Source organism: Glycine soja, chromosome 16, assembly GCF_004193775.1.
Source record: "Glycine soja cultivar W05 chromosome 16, ASM419377v2, whole genome shotgun sequence".
In the NCBI taxonomy this organism is placed as follows: Eukaryota; Viridiplantae; Streptophyta; class Magnoliopsida; order Fabales; family Fabaceae; genus Glycine; species Glycine soja.
In genome coordinates this window covers 27,849,185-27,867,878 of record NC_041017.1, presented here as the reverse complement: position 1 = coordinate 27,867,878, position 18,694 = coordinate 27,849,185, and positions in this window count along the sequence as shown.

Sequence of the window (18,694 nt, the reverse complement as noted above, 5' to 3'; positions counted from 1 at the left end):
GCAAGTCGCTTGAGGACTGGATGTAGGCACGGGTTGTTGTCGAACCAGTATAAAACTCTTGTATTTGTCTTCTTCTTCCCTACACTCTTTAATTTTCGCTGTGCACTTTAATTATCGCTTTTATTTTTGGTTAAGTTTATATTTCTGTTCTTTACTTTCTTAACATTATAGTAAAAGACTAAGAATAGTAGATTTTTAATTAGTAAAGATTCAGTAATAATTAATTCAACTCCCCCTTCTTAATTATTTCGAGGCCATTTGATCCAACAAGGGATTTGCAAAAAGTTACATAAAGTGGTGTCTCAACAATAGATGGATATGAGGAGTGACACAACTAGACAAAAAGAAGTACATTTTCAGATCTTTCATACTGAAAAAATAATTTCTTGAGACACAATCTCAATGTTATGCACAGAGAACAAAAAATTGAAAAGATAGTCATCATTGTGATGAATGTGAGTGGTAAGACAAAAGACAATGAGAATGAAAGGATGGATTTAGCTTTGTATTGTAGGTGACCAAACTTGGAGTTGGAGCCACTAGGTAAGGGGAAAATGTTAAAGCCAAAGGCAAATTACAATTGAATTGTAGCGGAAGCAAAGTTAGTTTGTTCTTGGATAAAAGAATTCAAGATGTCCAATGGTTATTCTTCTAACTTAGCAAGATGTGTCGACGCTAACGAGGGAAGGATGAATGGAATGAAAATCCATGATTGTCATGTATTCATGGAGTGCTTACTTCCTATTGCCTTTAGTTCCTTGTCGATACATGTTTTAAATCCACTTATTGAAGTTAATCATTTCTTCAAAGATTTATGCTCTACAATGTTAAAGAAGGATGACCTTGTTAGGATAGAGGAGACCATTCCATTAATTCTTTGCATGTTTGAAATAATATTTCCTTCTAGATTTTTTGATTTAATGGAGCATCTTCCTATTCATCTTGCATATGAAGCAAGACTAGGTGGACGGACTAGTGTAGTATAGGTGGATGTATCCATTTGTGAGTTACTAAAAATATCACTATATTTTATTTGAATTTCATTTATTATACTTCTCAATCATCATCTAGTTATTTAATTTTATAGATTCATGGGCATTTCCAAATGATCAGTGAAAAATTAGACTAGGGTTGAAGGATCAATTTGTGCAATTAACTTACACTGTGAGATAACTCATTTTTGTTCCCATTATTTTAATAACATGGGAGTACTAGAAACAAAATGGATATATCCAATGAAAGGCATCGACCAACATTATTGGTCTTTAACCAACCTGGTCTTCATTCGGGCAAGGAGTTGACTCATTGGTTAACTGATGAACAACACAAATCAGTCCATTTTCATATGTTGATCAACTATACTGATGTTAAATCATACCTTGAGTAAGTAGCTGGGAACAATTGTTTTCATTATTATACACAACGTACCTAGCATTGTCCTTTTAAATTCATCCTTTAAGTGATATATTTGGACAATTCATTCATGCAAACCCATCAAAATGCTTTTGCTCGTATACATGTTGATTTTCCTAGATGGTTCAAGGAACATGTATCTAACAATTTATTTTAATTTTCCATTATATATTTATTAAATAAAGTACAACTTTTCACGTGTTACATGCGTATGTTCACATTGAGCCTTTAAATGAGACAAACCAACACTTAGGGAATTTATCAAATGAGTCTTTTAGATGTGTTAAAAAATGACACACATATTTTATCAATGGGTACAAGTTCCAAACTCATGCATGGTGTAAGAGCAAAAAAGCCATAAACAATGAGATTTATGTAAAGGGCCTTTTAGAAGGAAGTGAAAATGATTTCTATGGGATCATTTAACACATATATGAGCTTAAGTACAATATTTAAGCTATCATAAGAAAGTGGTGGTAGATGGATTCATAAAATTCTTCATCCATTAATATTTCTTCATTTATTTCTCCATCATTAATTTCTTTTTCCTTCATGCATGCATGCTCCACTATAACATTGTATGCATACACACACACACGATACTGCAAACAATAAAAAGAAAAAAAATAATGAAAGAAAGATACTAGATTACATGACTAGTTTTTACATGTAAAATATCAATACAAAGACTGCCAACAATATCAAAGGCATTGGTCCAAAAGTATAAAATACTTCATTTAACCAGAAAAATCAATAAAATGTGTATCTAAACATTCAATCATAATAGTGTCATCAAAATATAAACTAAATAGTTCAACAAAAAAACACCCCAAAAAATATAGTTAAGTATAACCAAGATGTTCATTAAGAGATTATCTTTAAAAGATTATGAACAAAGCTAACCTTCAAGAAATTTTCCCATACTTCATCACTAGTAGTGAACGTCTTTGTAATTGGATCTCATCCAAAACCAAAGTTGTTACGCATAAGCGTTGATATTTTGTTGTACTGATTTTTAAACCATTTCATTCGACTCAAGTAATGATTATAGTTTTTAGGGGACCTAGTTTTGGAGTTGAAACAAAAAACTATAACTCTTTCTACATTTTGTTTACTAAGTGACCCATTAGCATCGCGAATCCATTTTTCATAGCTTCTACCAAGAGGTGTAATAACTCATTGAAATCCTCCATAGTCTATGATTCATACTTGTCTTTCTCTTTGCCTTTTTTTTTTTTATTTTTTATTTCCTTGTTGTGAATCTCTCATTACGGTAAGAAGCTAATTATTATACAATAATAAGAAAATAATAATTATCAAACTAAATCAACAATCATAAATGCAAAATATTAAGAAATTCAATTAAAATTAGCATAAAAAATGACAGAAAAACAAACACGTATATAACAATCATAAACAAAAAAACAAAAAAAATAATTCAATTGAAACATACGAACAAAACACATTCATGCATTTTCTGAAAAATTACTATTACTATGTCTGATGAATAATAATTATCAATTGAGTATTGATATTTTTTAACAGCAAAAAAGATATATACTAATGCAACTAAGCACAAGATGTGCCAAAGCTATAAACCAACAGGGTACAAAAACTTCAACTACCACACATCTATCAAAAGCTATGCGTAGGAAAGCTAACAATAAAATACAAGACTACTCTGTCCAGCTAAACATAAGGGAAACAAAACCAAGTTAGACATGATGTGCACAACCCCAACTAGCCAATCCCACGACATGGCTGAACTAATATTGAAAACTATGCCTCGGGGACCAACAAATCAACCCACACCCTTGAATATTGGTATGACAAAATTACTATTACTCATTCTCATTAGATAGATATTTATCAATTGAATACCCATAATTATCAAGACTAAATAAAGCTTGATATAATCAATCCTTAAATAATTTATTAATTACTAGTTACGGGAATGGTCACATAAACTAGCCAATAAATTCTCACCAAAAAAATAAGGAAGAAACTCGACAAAGAAAAGTACTACCCTAGCAATTAAAAATAATCTGATCGAAGACTAAAAGCACTTATACAGCATATAGAAACATGAACAACCACACGAAAAAAAAAATACTACTTTATCGAAAAAACGCAATACCTGTCAAAGGTAATAATAGCACGCATAAAAAGAATCACGTGTCAACAAAAACAGAAAAAAAAAAAAAAACTATTGCCATTGATTGAACGATCACCAATAATCGAGAATCAATAGTAAAAAGCAAAAAACAATAGCCAAAAAAAAAAAAAACTTGACAGCAAAAAAGCACGTCACTACTGGGATTGATAAAAGTCTGGATGAGTAGAAAAATCTCACATATTTGGCTGAGATTGTTTCATGGGAATGGTATTTATAAACATAATTGAAAAGTCACACAAAATTCATAAAAATATAATCAAATAAATAGTCCGTCGAAATATGCAGGATTTAATTTTGAATGTAAGGTAACTTTTTTTAGTTATAAAAATTTTTAATTGAATATTATTAGATTTTATTTTCATCTAAAAAATCTTGAGAGTTTTGATTGAATAGTATAAGATTTTATTTTTAATTTTTTAAAATTTTGATTGAATATAAAAAAAATTATATAAAAAAAGTCTTTTAAAATCCTAATTTAATAAACTTCCTTTAATTTTCAGTGGCATGTAATATTATATAATAACTAAATAATTAAATTTTAAATATATACAAAAATATTAGCATAATTACTGATGGATAATCTATCAATAATATATAAAATGACATTTGTAATTTACCCGCAGATTTTTTGTCAAAAAATTTGTTGACCGTTATTGTCAAATTATCAATCGAAACATTTGTTGACAATTTCTGACAGATTATCCGTCAGAAAATTAATTAACCATTCCCAACGAATTATCCGTCACAACATTTGTTGACCATTACCAACGGAATAGTCCATCAACAATTACCAACAAAATATAAAAATTACCAACGAAATTTTATTCTGATGACAAAATTATTGGTGGATTTTTGTCCATCGAAAATTCAATTATCAACAAATTTTCATGCTTATAGTTGGATTTTGGTTGTCAAAAATCAGCCATTTTCTTGTAATGATTGTTAGAACATGAGACATTGGAAGATGACATAAGTATTAAATTTTGTAAGGACTATTGGAATTGTTTAAGTCTTACTGGTATACATCATCCAATCCTTATTTGGCAACACCTTAAATTTAGTGTTTATGTTTATTCATGCATCCATTGTTTTGGAACTTGTTTTTATCAAGGTTATAAAAGCGTTTAGTATGTTCTATTAACCAAGCGTCCAAGATATTTAGAAAATCAGTACCAAAGTACTATTGCTTTTATGCGTCTAAAAAGGGCATAACTAATTTACATAAATATTTTATATTCAGATAGTTAGGGTTGATATGATTGGCTTGCATGTGAAAGCATCTCGAGGTTAATTGGCTCACTAGAATGTTTTATTATTTGAATTTTTCCTCTTGATGATTGGTTCGAAATTCTATCAACATTTGAATTTCAAGTTGTGTGCTCTTATAGATAAAAAATAAAAATCATCTGTCAGAGCCGCAATAATACAAGTAATGAAAGTAGAGATGGTATCTTTTGTCCTCTTTCTCTCTCCTCACGATACTATTGTGTAGCAAGAAAGACAACTATGAGACAACAATGTTTCCAAAGTAAGGCTCTAAACATGTAACGTATACTTTCATTGAAATTTATTGAAGGTGTCTCAAGACTCAACATAATAACCAATACTACAATCAATTTGTGAAGTGCTGAAACTTTGTCAAATTCATTGGATGCTCTAACACAGAAGTTAGAAAAGTTTATTCTTTGCTTTGCAAATTTATTTGTGTGTATTAGAGTTTAATTGTATATCTTTTCTTTGAGAAATTTGAATATTGTATTCATTCAAATTGTTGTTTGAAAAATCAAGTATGGCCTAGAGAATACTTGTTGTAGTCAAAAGTGACAGGGTAAACACTTTTCTGTAATCAGTTTGTGATTAGTAGAACCTTTTAAGGATTTGAAAGAGATCTTGATGTAGTTTAAGAGTTTAAGTAAATCAGTATAAACTTTGTGTTTTTACTCTAGCTTTCATTTTAACTTGTTTATCTTCAGTTGCTTCTATCTTACTATTGGATGCACAAGTTTTGTGAAAAATATCTTTTGTAAATTTTTTTTAAAGATATTGGATGTTCTTGTGCAGAGCATATGTTTTGAACTTGTTATTTGAAAATCTCCATCTTGCAAAAGAAACTTTTAGGTTTTATATCTAACATTTACCCAATCCCCCTTCTAGCGTGTTACTTGTATTTCAGTGATAGGAATGCTATGCTTGAATTACTTTGTCTTTTTGCTCCAAAACACATGCTAGAATTACGATATTAGAATTTTATGATTGTATTTGGTTCTATCATATTGTTTTTTGAATATTGGTCTATGTTTTTACTTGAATTTATTTGAATCTTGCCTACATGTAAGGAAACAATATTATAGTGAATAACTAACTTTCTCCTTCCTAATTCTAGCCTCCTTTGGGGAGGTTTCCAATCAAGCAAAAAAATCATATTCAAATATTGCTATAAAGATTATTGATCTTGGGAAATGTGTGTATCAGTTGAGAGAAAACTAACAAGGTTTCTCTCTTCCCAATTGTGCAAATTGGAAAGAAGAAAGTGTTGGAGTGAGTAATCAACACTTAAAGCCTCCATTTGGGGAGGATTGTAATTAAGCAAATTAAGGTCCTACACATTGATGCTTTGGAAGGCCTCAAGTTGTTTATTCCAATTGTCACCACCCACCTTACTAGGCAACTTTTTGAGGTTCTTCTTTTTGTGCTTGAAGGCTTCTTACCTCTCTTCATCATCCTCAACTTCATTATGTCCATCATCGCATCCTACAGGTTCAACCTTTCAAATCACCCACTGAACTCAAATCTTTCAACCCAACATGAATCTTCATTCATTCTCACCATTATAGAATTGCTTTTGAAAGAAAAAGTGATGTAGGTAAACATCTTAGCTATGGTCGAAGAAAATGAAGAAGAGAAGAATGTAATAAAGCTTTATGGAAGTTTTGATTTTCTTGTTTAGTAAACTGAAGTCCCTATAAAGGCTTACTAAACAAGTGCATGAGTTGTTTAGTCATTCCAAGTATATGTATGGCAATAGGGAAAATACGTTTTAAACTGACTTTTTGTGATCTAGCAAGAAAACAAACCTTGACAACCATTGCAAGAAAAATCTCTTGCGCTCCACATTCCTCATGAAATGCTTCACCCATGGAGTATAATTTGGCTTTTTGATCAAATATTTGAAAAACAATCTAAATAAAAATAGTTAGTTTTTGTTTTATTTCTTTTTCTCTCATCATTGGCAAGTGGACTATAAACAAGATCTTCCATAATAGAATAATGCTAACAAACTTCATATCCTCCAACACTCAAACAATTACACCAAAACCATGGGCTAACTCTTTACCTCAAATAACCATGCTAATATAAAAATATTCCATACTTTATTCGTTCCCATTTCAAATAACCGAATCCCATAATTAATTCAACACAAGCCTTACTAATATCTCATTAGTTCACAGTTCGCTTCACAATCTTGTACAAATTCAAATGTCCTATTTTTTTCCAGAGGAGGGTACAATTGCGAATACATTTTCGAAGATTCAAGAGCGACGGTTCCCTGAGATAATTTTTTATAATTGAATTTACTGATAGGTGTGTAGTGGTTGTTGTAGTCATGATAGTAGACATGACTATATGAAAATTTTGAAATTATTTTTAGTGAATTGCATAAAAATAAAACATATATCAATGACCAAAATGAATGAGTAAAAACTAAAACTTTAACATTAAAAAAATCCATTTAGGTCTTGTTAAAAAATTATTCTTGGTTAAATATATAAAGTACAATTAAAAAAATGAAAATGGGTAAAAAAATTATACATTATTATGTATGAATTTATTAAATGACAAAAATTTTAACCTAGAGATTACTCCATAATTTTCAGTATCATTATAGTTCCTTCTATTTATAAGAACATGTTTACATTTCAATACACATAGTCTTTCAAATCTGCTGCAAACTATTAGAACAGTTAAGGGGAATGTAGTGGCAAACACAATATTCGTCTTGTTCCCCTATTTGCGGTCATGATCTTCGTTTTATGACCCGAGTATATTTTACGTGGACGCAAAAATAAAACAGCTTATCTTTTTTAAGTTGTTCTGAACCAATTATATGCATGCAAAAAGCCAAATTTCTATTCTATTTATTTTTTCGATTTGTTAATGTCTAACAACTTAAAAATTGGCTTAGATGGTGAATTAGCTAGTTGAACAGATTAAAAATAAATGAAAGGATTAAAAAAATACACTATTATCAAAAAAAGCTTTTTGCATTAGTAATTTATATAGGTTATCATATCATTAATATAATATGTGAGGTGGTGGCTTTTTTGTAATAGATAAAAAATCAGCATTAACATTCATATCTTATTTTGGAGTTGATGAAGAGATTTTAAAGATTGACTAAACTAAATTTAGAGTATATATTTTCAAATATAATTGGGTCGATAATAATAATGTATAAATAAATGACTCAAAATTTACATTAGGAGATCTAATAAAAAAGTTAGATGAGGACCCTCTTATCATAATAGTCCAAGCATAACAAACTAATACGTCTAATAAAAGTCCAAGCATAACAAACTAATATGTCTAATAAAAGGTATTCCATGATTCTTTAAAGAATAAGCATAAATGAAAGTGATGAGTTTTATTGGATAGGAAAATGCTTGTGATAAATAAAAAATAAAAAGGAACAAAATTTCTTTGACAAATGCTTGTGTTGAATGTCACAAGTATAATGGGAAATACACCCTCCTGGATTGGATCATAACCTAATTCAAGAACCTTAGTCTTTACAAATCATATGGGATACAATTGATGAGAATAACATTGTTCCTGGTCATTATTACCTGGATAATTAATTTGGTGATAAATATTTGGCCCGCACATTGCTAGAGAGATAGACACATCATCTAGCTATCACAAGTATTATCACACCTAAAAATCCACAGGATATGGGAAAAACACTTTGATACGCCTTAATGTCCCAATCCACAATCATGGGGGAAAATAGAGAAAAAATAAGGTTAAATACCTCGCTCGTTGACCTACAACGGTAGGTTAATAATACAATTCAGTTGAGTCCTTTGGATTAGGTTGCCTCTATTACAAGAAATTCTTTTCCGAAACACTTTGATGCCCACCGTGGGGCTCGGTAAAGCAATTTTCCAACGCCCTTTGTTGTTTTGTGTTTATCATGATCTAGATGATGGTGAGAACTATGATGAATAATGGAGGAGGATATGTTTTACAAAGCAAGATGTTCATAAGGACCTTGATCAGTATAGCCCTTGATTGGTTTAATGGAATAAGAGGCAAGTCAATCACAAATTTTGAAGAATTTTCCTGACAATTCTTGGCTCAATTTGTAGCAAGCAAGCAAAGGCCACCTTCAACTATAGATATATTTGATGTAAGGCAACAATTAGGATAATCGATAAGAGACTTCTTGATGAGATTTAACAAAGTTTCAGTTCGAGTTTATGATCTAGATGAAAGGATGACCATGACGACCTTTTGTAAAGGTTTGTGGGTCAGATAGTTTAGAGAGTCTCTGGTCAGGTGAAGCGCTATGACCATGGCAGAAATCCAATCCATAGATACTGAGAGATGTTTTGCTTTGATCAGATAGATAAAGCAACTCATCATAAATGGGCTGACGGCAAAGTTTGCTCGGAAGCAAGACAAACAAGGAATGGTGAAGCCTAAAAGTGGAAATGAGAAGAAAACACCTCGTTCGGAGTCACACTGGGAGGTTACTTTTGGCCATTTCAATACCATCGCAAGGGGTTTTGCTGAAGGGGGCACCACATCCTCGACGATGAAGAGATATGCAAGGTTAGTGATGACTATTATTGAAATAAGACCACCAAGAACACCTTCGATTACATTTTCGAATGAAGATTGTGAAGGGTCATGATGACAATCTAGTCATCATCTTAGCAGTGTTCATAAGGTTCAATGTGTGTCCTTGTGGATTAGGGATGTTTTGTTGATGTCTTATATTGGCATACTTTTTTAGGTTCGAATATTTCCAAAAAATTATTATAGCCTCACCTAGGTGTTTTGGTAGGTTTTGTAGGTGAGCAAATTGAGGTATGGGGATATACAGAGTTGGAGACAACTTTTGGTGAGAAGGGCCAACTAAAGACAATAACCGTCAAATACTTGGTGGTGAATGCTCGATCGACTTACAACTTGCTACTAGGAGGACCTACATTGAACCGTATAGGGGTGGTCATCTCCACATCCCATTTGAAGGTAAAATATCCCTAGGACGATGGGGTGTTGATTAGAACCACTACTGCTAACCAGGAATTGGCACGAAAGTGCCATGAAGAAAGTTTGAAGAATCAAAGAAAATGGTACGGGGATCAAACTGGTCATCAAGTTAATGTCTTTGTAGAAGCAAGTTTCATGATAAATCAAGATTGATTCAAGGAGTTTTGATGATAACAAAGATGATGACAAAAAGCTCAAAAGTCAAGAACACTTCATGTTAACAAAGATGATGACTTCAAGAATCAAAGAATGAGTTCAAGATTAAATCAAGAACACTTCAAGGTTCAAGAGGAAATTTGATTTCAAGAATCAAGAATCAAGTTTCAAGATTCAAGTTTCAAGAATCAAGATCAAGATTCAAGATTCAAGTTCCAAGAATCAAGATCAAGATTCAAGAATAATCAAGATCAAGATTCAAGAACTCAAAGATTCAAGAATCAAGAGAAGACTTAATCAAGATAAGTATTAAAAAGTTTTTCAAAACATTTAGTAGCACAAGAAGTTTTCACAAAATCATTACCAAAGAGTTTTACTCTCTGGTAATCGATTATCAGATTATAGTAATCGATTACCAGTGGTTTTAAAACGTTAAGATTTTCAAAATTCAAAATGAAGAGTCACATCTGTTGATGTGTAATCGATTACACCTTTATGGTAATCGATTACCAGTGACTGTTTTCGAAAAATTCATTTCCAAAAATCACATTTCTTCAAGTGACTTGTTTCTGAAGATTCTTTCAAAAGTCATATCTTTTTAAGTGATTAGTTTTTAAAAAGAATTGCCAAGAGTTACAAGTTTTGACTTGAGCCATCAAGAAATTATAAATATGTGACCTTGGCATGAAACATTTTAACAATCTCATTCATATCCATCATCTCTTTCAATCATTCTATCTTTCAATCTATCTTTCAACATCTTCTTTCATTTCTTTCAGAATTTTCTGGTTTCATCTTCTCTTCATCTTTCTAAAAAAATTTTGTTCAAAACTTTCTCTTCCAAGAAAAGTTCTTTGTTCAAAAACTTGTGTTATTCTTCTTTTTCATTCCCTTCTCCCTTTGCCAAAAAGAATTCGCCAAGGACTAACCGCCTGAATTCTTTTTGTGTCTCTCTTCTCCCTTTTTCAAAAGAACAAAGGACTAACCGCCTGAATTCTTTTGTGTCTCCATTCTCCCTTGTCAAAGAATTCAATAAGACACAGTCAGAGAATTCTTTTGATTCCTCCCTTTCCCATAAACAAAAGATTTCAAAGGACTAACCACCTGAGAATTCTTTTGTTTCCTCCTTCACAAAGTTTCGAAGGACTAACCGACTGAGAACTTTGTCATAACACATTGGAGGGTACATCCTTTGTGGTACAAGTAGAGGGTACATCTACTTGGGTTATTGACTGAGAACAAGAGAGGGTACATCTCTTGTGGATCAGTTCTAGTGGAGGGTACATCCACTAGGTTGTTCAAAGAGAACAAGGGAAGGTACATCCCTTGTGGATCTTTGCTTGTAAAAGAATTTTTACAAGGTTGAAAAGAAATCTCAAGGACTGCAGGTTGCTTAGGGACTGGATGTAGGCATGGGTTGTTGCCGAACCAGTATAAAACTCTTGTGTTTGTCTTCTTCTTCCCTACTCTTTTAATTTCCGCTGTGCACTTTAATTCCCGCTTTTACTTTTGGTTAAGTTTCTTTTCTATTCTTCATTTACTTAACAACATAGTAAAAGCCTTAGAAGAGTAAATTTTCAATTAGTAAAGGTTCGTTAATAATTAATTCAAGCCCCCCTTCTTAATTATTCCGAGGCCACTTGATCCAACAGTCTTGAATCTAAATCCAAGGAAGGACTTTGAGGAATGGAGACAAACATCGACAAAAGATGTGAAAGAGAAGGCCATGGCAGAAAGAAAGGTGGTCAAATTAGGGACAACTTTGCCTTTAGAAATTGAAACTGAGTTAATCCTGACTTTGAAAGAGAAACTTCGAGGTCTTTACATGGAGTTCAGTAGATATGTCTGAAATCAATCCCAATTTCATATGTCATCAACTTGCTTTAGACCCAAGGGACAAACCAATAATACCAAAAAGAAGGAAGTTCAGAGAGGAAAAGAGGAAACAATAGTAGAAGGCACAGAGAAGTTGGTGAAAGTCAACCACATCCAAGAAATAAATACCCGATCTAGTTGGCTAACATTGTCATGGTCAAGAAGACGAACGAAAGATGTTGCATGTGCATTGACTTTACCGATCTCAACAAGGCATGTCTCAAGGATTCATACCCTTTATTGAACATCAATTGCTTGGTAGATGAAGCCTTCAGGTATCAACCTATTCAGGTTACAACTAGATCTAAATGCACCCAATGGATAAGGACAAGACCTCATTCACTGTCGACCAAGCTAATATTTGTGATTGAGTCATGTAGTTTGTTCTAAAGAATGTTGGAGCCACTTACCAAAGGCTTATGGATTTGGGTAGGTTTAATTGGCAGGAATGTGGAGTTTTACATTGATGACATGGTCGTAAAGACAATAGTGGCGACTGCTCACTGTGTGGTCTATAGGAGGTGTTTCATATGATTAATAAACACTAGTTGAAACTAAATCCCAAAAAATGCTTATTCAATGTTCAAATGAGTAAATTTATCGGTTTCATGCTTTCACTAAGGGGGATCGAAGCAAACCCATACAAGTGTTTTGCGATTCTCAACATGCGAAGTCTGAAAAATGTAAAAGTGGTACAACAGTTAACAGGTTAGATTGCTTCTTTGTCTCGTTTCCTGTCAAAAATCTAGTGACAAGTCTTTTCCTTTCTTTAAATGCTTAATAAAGAATGAAAGATGTTTTTGGTAAGGGGAGTGTGAATCAGCCTTTGGTCAATTAAACGATCTTTTAACCACACCTTCGATCCAGTCTAAACCTACTCCAAGGTCGCCTATCATCATATATTTGGATGTAATTGATCAAGCAATCCGCTCAATTCTGGTCTAAGAAAAAGAAGTATAGATGCCGATCTATATTGTAAGTAGAGTCCTTAAGAGTGAGAAGATAAGTATCAAATACTGGAAAAGCTAGCATTGATGGTCCTAGCAAAAACTTGGAAATCGAGACATTATTTCCAAAGTTACCCAATTATTATCAAGACCAACCAACCTATCCGAAAAATTCTTCAAAAGTCGAATTTCGCTGGTCAGATGGTCAAGTGGTCGTTGGACCTTGCAAAATATGGATTAATGCACGAGGCCAAAGGGTCAATAAAAGCTCAAATACTTGTTGATTTTATGGTAAAATTAACGCCCTTAGAAGGATTGGAGATAGAAAAGTCAGGATGGATCCTATTAGCATGGGTCCTAATGGTGAATGAAGCATCGAACAAGATCGGATGTGGGGGAAAATTATTTTAGAGAGCTTTGATGGTGTGCTAATTGAAAAATCTTTGAAGTTCAATTTCAATGCCAACAACAATCAAGCTAAATACGAGGCATTGCTGACAGGAATGATGTAGGCCAACGAGATAGGGATCACCTCTGTGGTGGCTCAAAGCGATTTTGAGTTGGTGACTAACCATTTACTATTTTCATAATTAGCCACCTACCAAGGGAAGAGAATTCTAGGGCTAATCTTTTAGCAAAACTAGCAAGCACAAAGAAAAGATGGGGGAACTATTCTATACAACAAGAAACACTATCTCACCCACATGTGTCACTTGTAGAGGCAAAAGAACTATTTGTTCAAGAAGAGTACAAATCATGGATGGGTCTAATCCTTCAATACCTAGAAAGGGGCGATCTACCTTTAGATCAAAAGGCTATGACAAAGCTAGTCAAAGAGGTTGCACAATTCACACTGTTGGACAACAAGTTATATAAGTGGGGTTTAGCACCCATTTATTAAGATCTCTCACAATAAAACAAGCAACCTACATGGTTAGAGAAATTCATGAGGGGGTTTGCGTGAGCCACTTAAGGGGACAATCATTTGAAAACAAGGTAATCCGAGCAGGGTACTTTTGACCGACATTACATAGCGATTATATGGAATTCATCAAAAGATGTGATGGGTTCTAGAGAGATGTCATTTTAAACAAAGTTCCACCTGAACAATTACATTCTATATCATCGACATGGCCTTTTAACAAGTATAGAATCAACATTTTTGGACCATTTTTTATCGTGGTACGACAATTGAAGTACTTGATTGTGGCTATGGACTATTTCACCAAAAGGGCAAAGGTGGAACTAGTGGCCAAAATCACTTCCGATCATGTCAAAAGATTCATTTGGAGGTCAACCATATGCCAATTTGGAATCCCTCGAACCATGATTGTTGGGAATGGAACTTGGTTTGCAAGCAATGCAATTAAGACTTTTTGTACAAAGAATTCATCTTGTTTTCACTTTCATGGAACACCCATAGACAAATGGACAGGTAGAGGCAGTGAATAAGACAATTTTGAACGGGTTAAAGGTGAGGATTCAAAATTCAAAATTTAGTTTGACAGAGTATTTCTTGCATGTTTTGTGTTCATATCACATGATGCCTCAATCTTCAACTTGTGAAACCCCATTTAGCATGGTCTATGGGGTGGATGCCATTATTTCGTTAGAGATATACAAACAAACATTATGAACAACAATATTTGATGAGAACGCAACTGAGGCCAATCATCTTTCTTAATTGGACTTAATTCCCAAAAAGTAGGAACATGTTTGCATCAAAGAAGTAAAAGCAAAATTGAGAGCAGTCAGGAAATACAATACCCGAATGTGTCCAAGAGATTTTTAGAAAGGACATTTAGTCCTTAAGAAGGCACAACCAAATTAGATTGCCAAAAAACTATACCAAAAAGGGTCGGGCCTTATAAGATCAACGAAGTGATCGGTAAAGGGGAATACAAATTATGCGCTTTGGATGGAGGTATGATCTCTTGTACTTGGAATACAACTTGCCTTTACGCTTCCTACAATTAAGAGTTTTTGTTTTACTGTGATGAATATATACTTTGTATGTTTATTTAAATTTCAAATAAGTTAGGAACTACAATGAATGATCTGTGGTGGTAAGGGTGCCAACCTAGTTGGGATGCCTATTTCCACGATGATGTTTTTCATATTCACCAGCATAGACAATGTACTCTTTTTCCCTTACTAAGGCTTTTTTTCCATGAGGTTTTTCTTGGTAAAGGTTTTAACGAGGAATGCCCTAGATAACTTGTTTTTGATTGGCAATAATAAAAGGAGATTCAGTATTTCATTTTAGCATTACTTACTATCTCTTGATGTAACACCTTTAAGTGTATACGATTGTCCTCCACTACATGGTGAGGTAATACTATCAAGTGTATATGATTGACCATGGCAACACAAGTATCTATTCAGCGATGCAACACAATTAAGTGTATACAATTGACTTCGACTACATGGTGATGTAACACTATTAAGTGTATATGATCGACCATGGCGACCCGAGTACCTGTTTGACGATGTAACACCATTAAGTGTACACAATCAACCTCAACTACATGGTGATATAACATTATCAAGTGTATATGATCAACCATGGTGACATGAGTACCTGTTCAGTGATGTAACACCATTAAGTGTATACGATCGACCTCGACTATATGGTGCGTAACACTGTCAAGTGTATATGATCGACCATGGTGACATGAGTACCTTAAAAATTGATCAAATAACTTAGATATTTTAAGATTTATTCATTCCTTTTGCTTGGTAAAAACCATATAACTTAGGTTTATCTTGAGTTTTGTTCACTCCTTTTGTTTGGTAAGAACCTATCAAGTAACTTAGAGTTATTTCGAGAGTTGTCAATTGTTTTTTTTATAAAAACTTATCATATCACTTACAATTATTGTTGAGAGTTGAATCAAAGTAATAGAAATTACTTTTTAACATATCATTGGAAAAATACAAAATATGGTTAAGATAAATTAGAGATTAAAGTTGCATACATACGATACCAAAATGACTAAACTAAAAATAGAAACAAAAAATTAATGAAAGCGATCAGGATATTCAGTTGCCTTCAATAGTAGCCATGTGATCAATGATCTGGTCACCTTGAATGACTTTTAAATTAATTCCTTTCAGCAAAAAGTTCACTTGGTCCTTAGCAGCATCAAAACCTTTGGTGAAACTTTCAACAACTTTGTCTTTGGCATCTTCAAGAGACAGACAATTCATTTACTTTGTCTTTGGCCTTTTCTAGTTTCATTTTCATTTCACTAGCATTCTACTTAGCAAGCTCTTTCTCTTCCATCACCTTCGTTACGACTCGAGAAACGACTTCATCTTGTTCATTCCTCATCTTTTCAATCTCAACAAGCAAAGTTTTTCACGATCAACCAATTTTTTCTTTTCTTCTTCAATTTTTGATTTAGATTGGATCAAATTGTTGTTTTCGGATTCAGGCTACCTCTTGTCCGCTCTCAACTTTTTCACTTTATTTTTTTCTAACTCAAAAGGTTTTTCAAACTTCACTTTATCAGCACTAATAGATCAAACTTTTTCATCCGCTGATACACTCATTGCAGCAAGACGACTCTCCAGGGAATCAATTCCCTTCATGGTTGTTTGAATGGACAACTTCTTTGTAGCCTCACCATCCTCTTCAAATAGAAGGTGATATTGAATTAGTTTTTGATGTGGAAACTTGGCATCCCAAAGAGAGGTTAGACCATCAACGCAATCTTTGATCGGCTCCTAATTATCATCCATGCAAGTAGTTAAAGTCCGATCTTGAGATTGGACTTCATTAGCATTAGCGACCGACCTCAAAGTAGTAGCATTGGGTTTCATGGTCGGATCCATGATTCGTTCACAACAGAAATGTTGCCAATTTTGTGTTTTTTTCGACCATCCAAATCTCTAGAATTGGCACCTGTCGATGTAGTGTGATATGGGGTCAAAGATCTGGCGATACTCTGATTTCTAGCATCATTCTTGTTCTTTTTATTCTTCATTTGAAATCTTTTAGCCATTTCTAAGGGCTCCATGGTACCTACTACAACCATAATACAAGAGTTATTTAGGAAGATCTAAATAGGAAAGTACATGTAAACATATTTAAGAAAGCTTTTTACCAAAATATCTTCAAAGAAGTGTGGGTTGGTTTTTGTTTAGTAGAAGCACTTTCAAATTAAACACAAAATCCAACTTTCTGATCTTCTCCACATCATTCTTTCCCTCATCGATTAAATCTTCCTTTTATAAATTTACCAAATATTAAGGAGTATCTAGTCCAAAAAACAAGATATCCCCTAAACAGTGAACGATTGCTAAAATCCACTCAGATTTTGAAAAAATCTTCCTTAAAGTTGTGAAAGGAATTGTTAGTAAATGGTTAGCAGAGCCTAACTAGACACGTTATTCAAGGACTGCCACCACTCTTCTTGTTCACCCTTGATTCAAAAAAGTAAAAGGATTTTTCCAAAGTAAGATTTATGTTGAAGTTATGGCAGAGTAATTCAAAACACCTAACAAAAGCCCATCCATTTAGGTGGAGTTGGGTAAGGGAAACATTAAGCATAGATAGAACCTATTTTTCAAAAGAAAAAGGAAATTTTAGTTTGATTTTTTCAAAAAGGGTTTTATAAAAAAACATAAGCCTCATTCCTTATATGACCAACACAAACTAGTTCACCTACTCTAACTGGAAAGCATTTTATGAGTTAGTCATCACCATTTCTAGTAAATACGAATGAATGTTTTTATCCTATTTACAGATTCTTAGGTGATCAGTCTCGAATGCTTATTAATGACATTTGACTTCATCCAAGAATACCTAGCGTTATAATTGATCTCTTCTCCTACTGTCGCTGCTACAGGTGTGCTCCCTCTTCCCTGATTTCCTCACCCCCTTCCATTCCTTCTATAAAAAATAAATGAAATTATTGGAGACAAGGGAATGAGGGGTACATTCTTGTTCCAGATAGTAACGGGCACCAATGGTGTTTCTGATGAAGTGCATTTTTTGCTTTGGCAAAGATTTTGTATGACTTCACTACGAGATTTTTCTAGGTTTAGGGAGGGAAGAGGAACAAAATTGGCAACAGTTATAGGTGGTCGTAGAAGGTTCGCTCCCTTTTCATAGAGGTGGAGGTGAATGGATTTGAGACATAACTTTTCAAAATCCGTGTTAGGGTTTTATTTCATGTTAGATTCAACTTATAGGCCAAGTGTAACCCAATCATGATGTAGTAACTAAACTATGGTTTAGGTCGTCTCCCAAAGAAATAAAAGAGGGATTTCATGTACTTATTTAACTAAGAACTAGGTTTCTATATTTTTTTGTGATTGTCATGAAATAAATAACATAAAATAAATTGAAATAAAAATTAAATGATAATAAAATAATTAAGTAAAAATAGAAATACTAGACTTGGATGGTGATGTCGATCTTGATGAATGAATGTCTAGGTTTGGACTTGGAATTCACTTGATCAACTATAACTTCACAAATCTCTACTCATTTCTCTTGCTCATCCCTAATTCACTGATGTATTCTACTCAAGCTCTTGCATGGTCGCAGATTCTAAACTACTTGCCTGATACCCAATCTCTTGGACATACCGACACAAGCAATCAACATTAATTGTCGAGAATTAACGAGGCTTAACCAAGATTATTCTATCCCTAAAGATAATCTCAATTAAGTACTTGATTCATGCTCTAATTTCGACAAGGCTCGCCAAAACGCAAGTCAATTCTTGAATTGATATATAAGATGGTCAATCAAATAAAAACATTAAGTACATAAACAAATAACGAACTCAAGATAAAGTATTGAATTGATAAAATTAAAAAGAAACAAGGTTCATCCTTT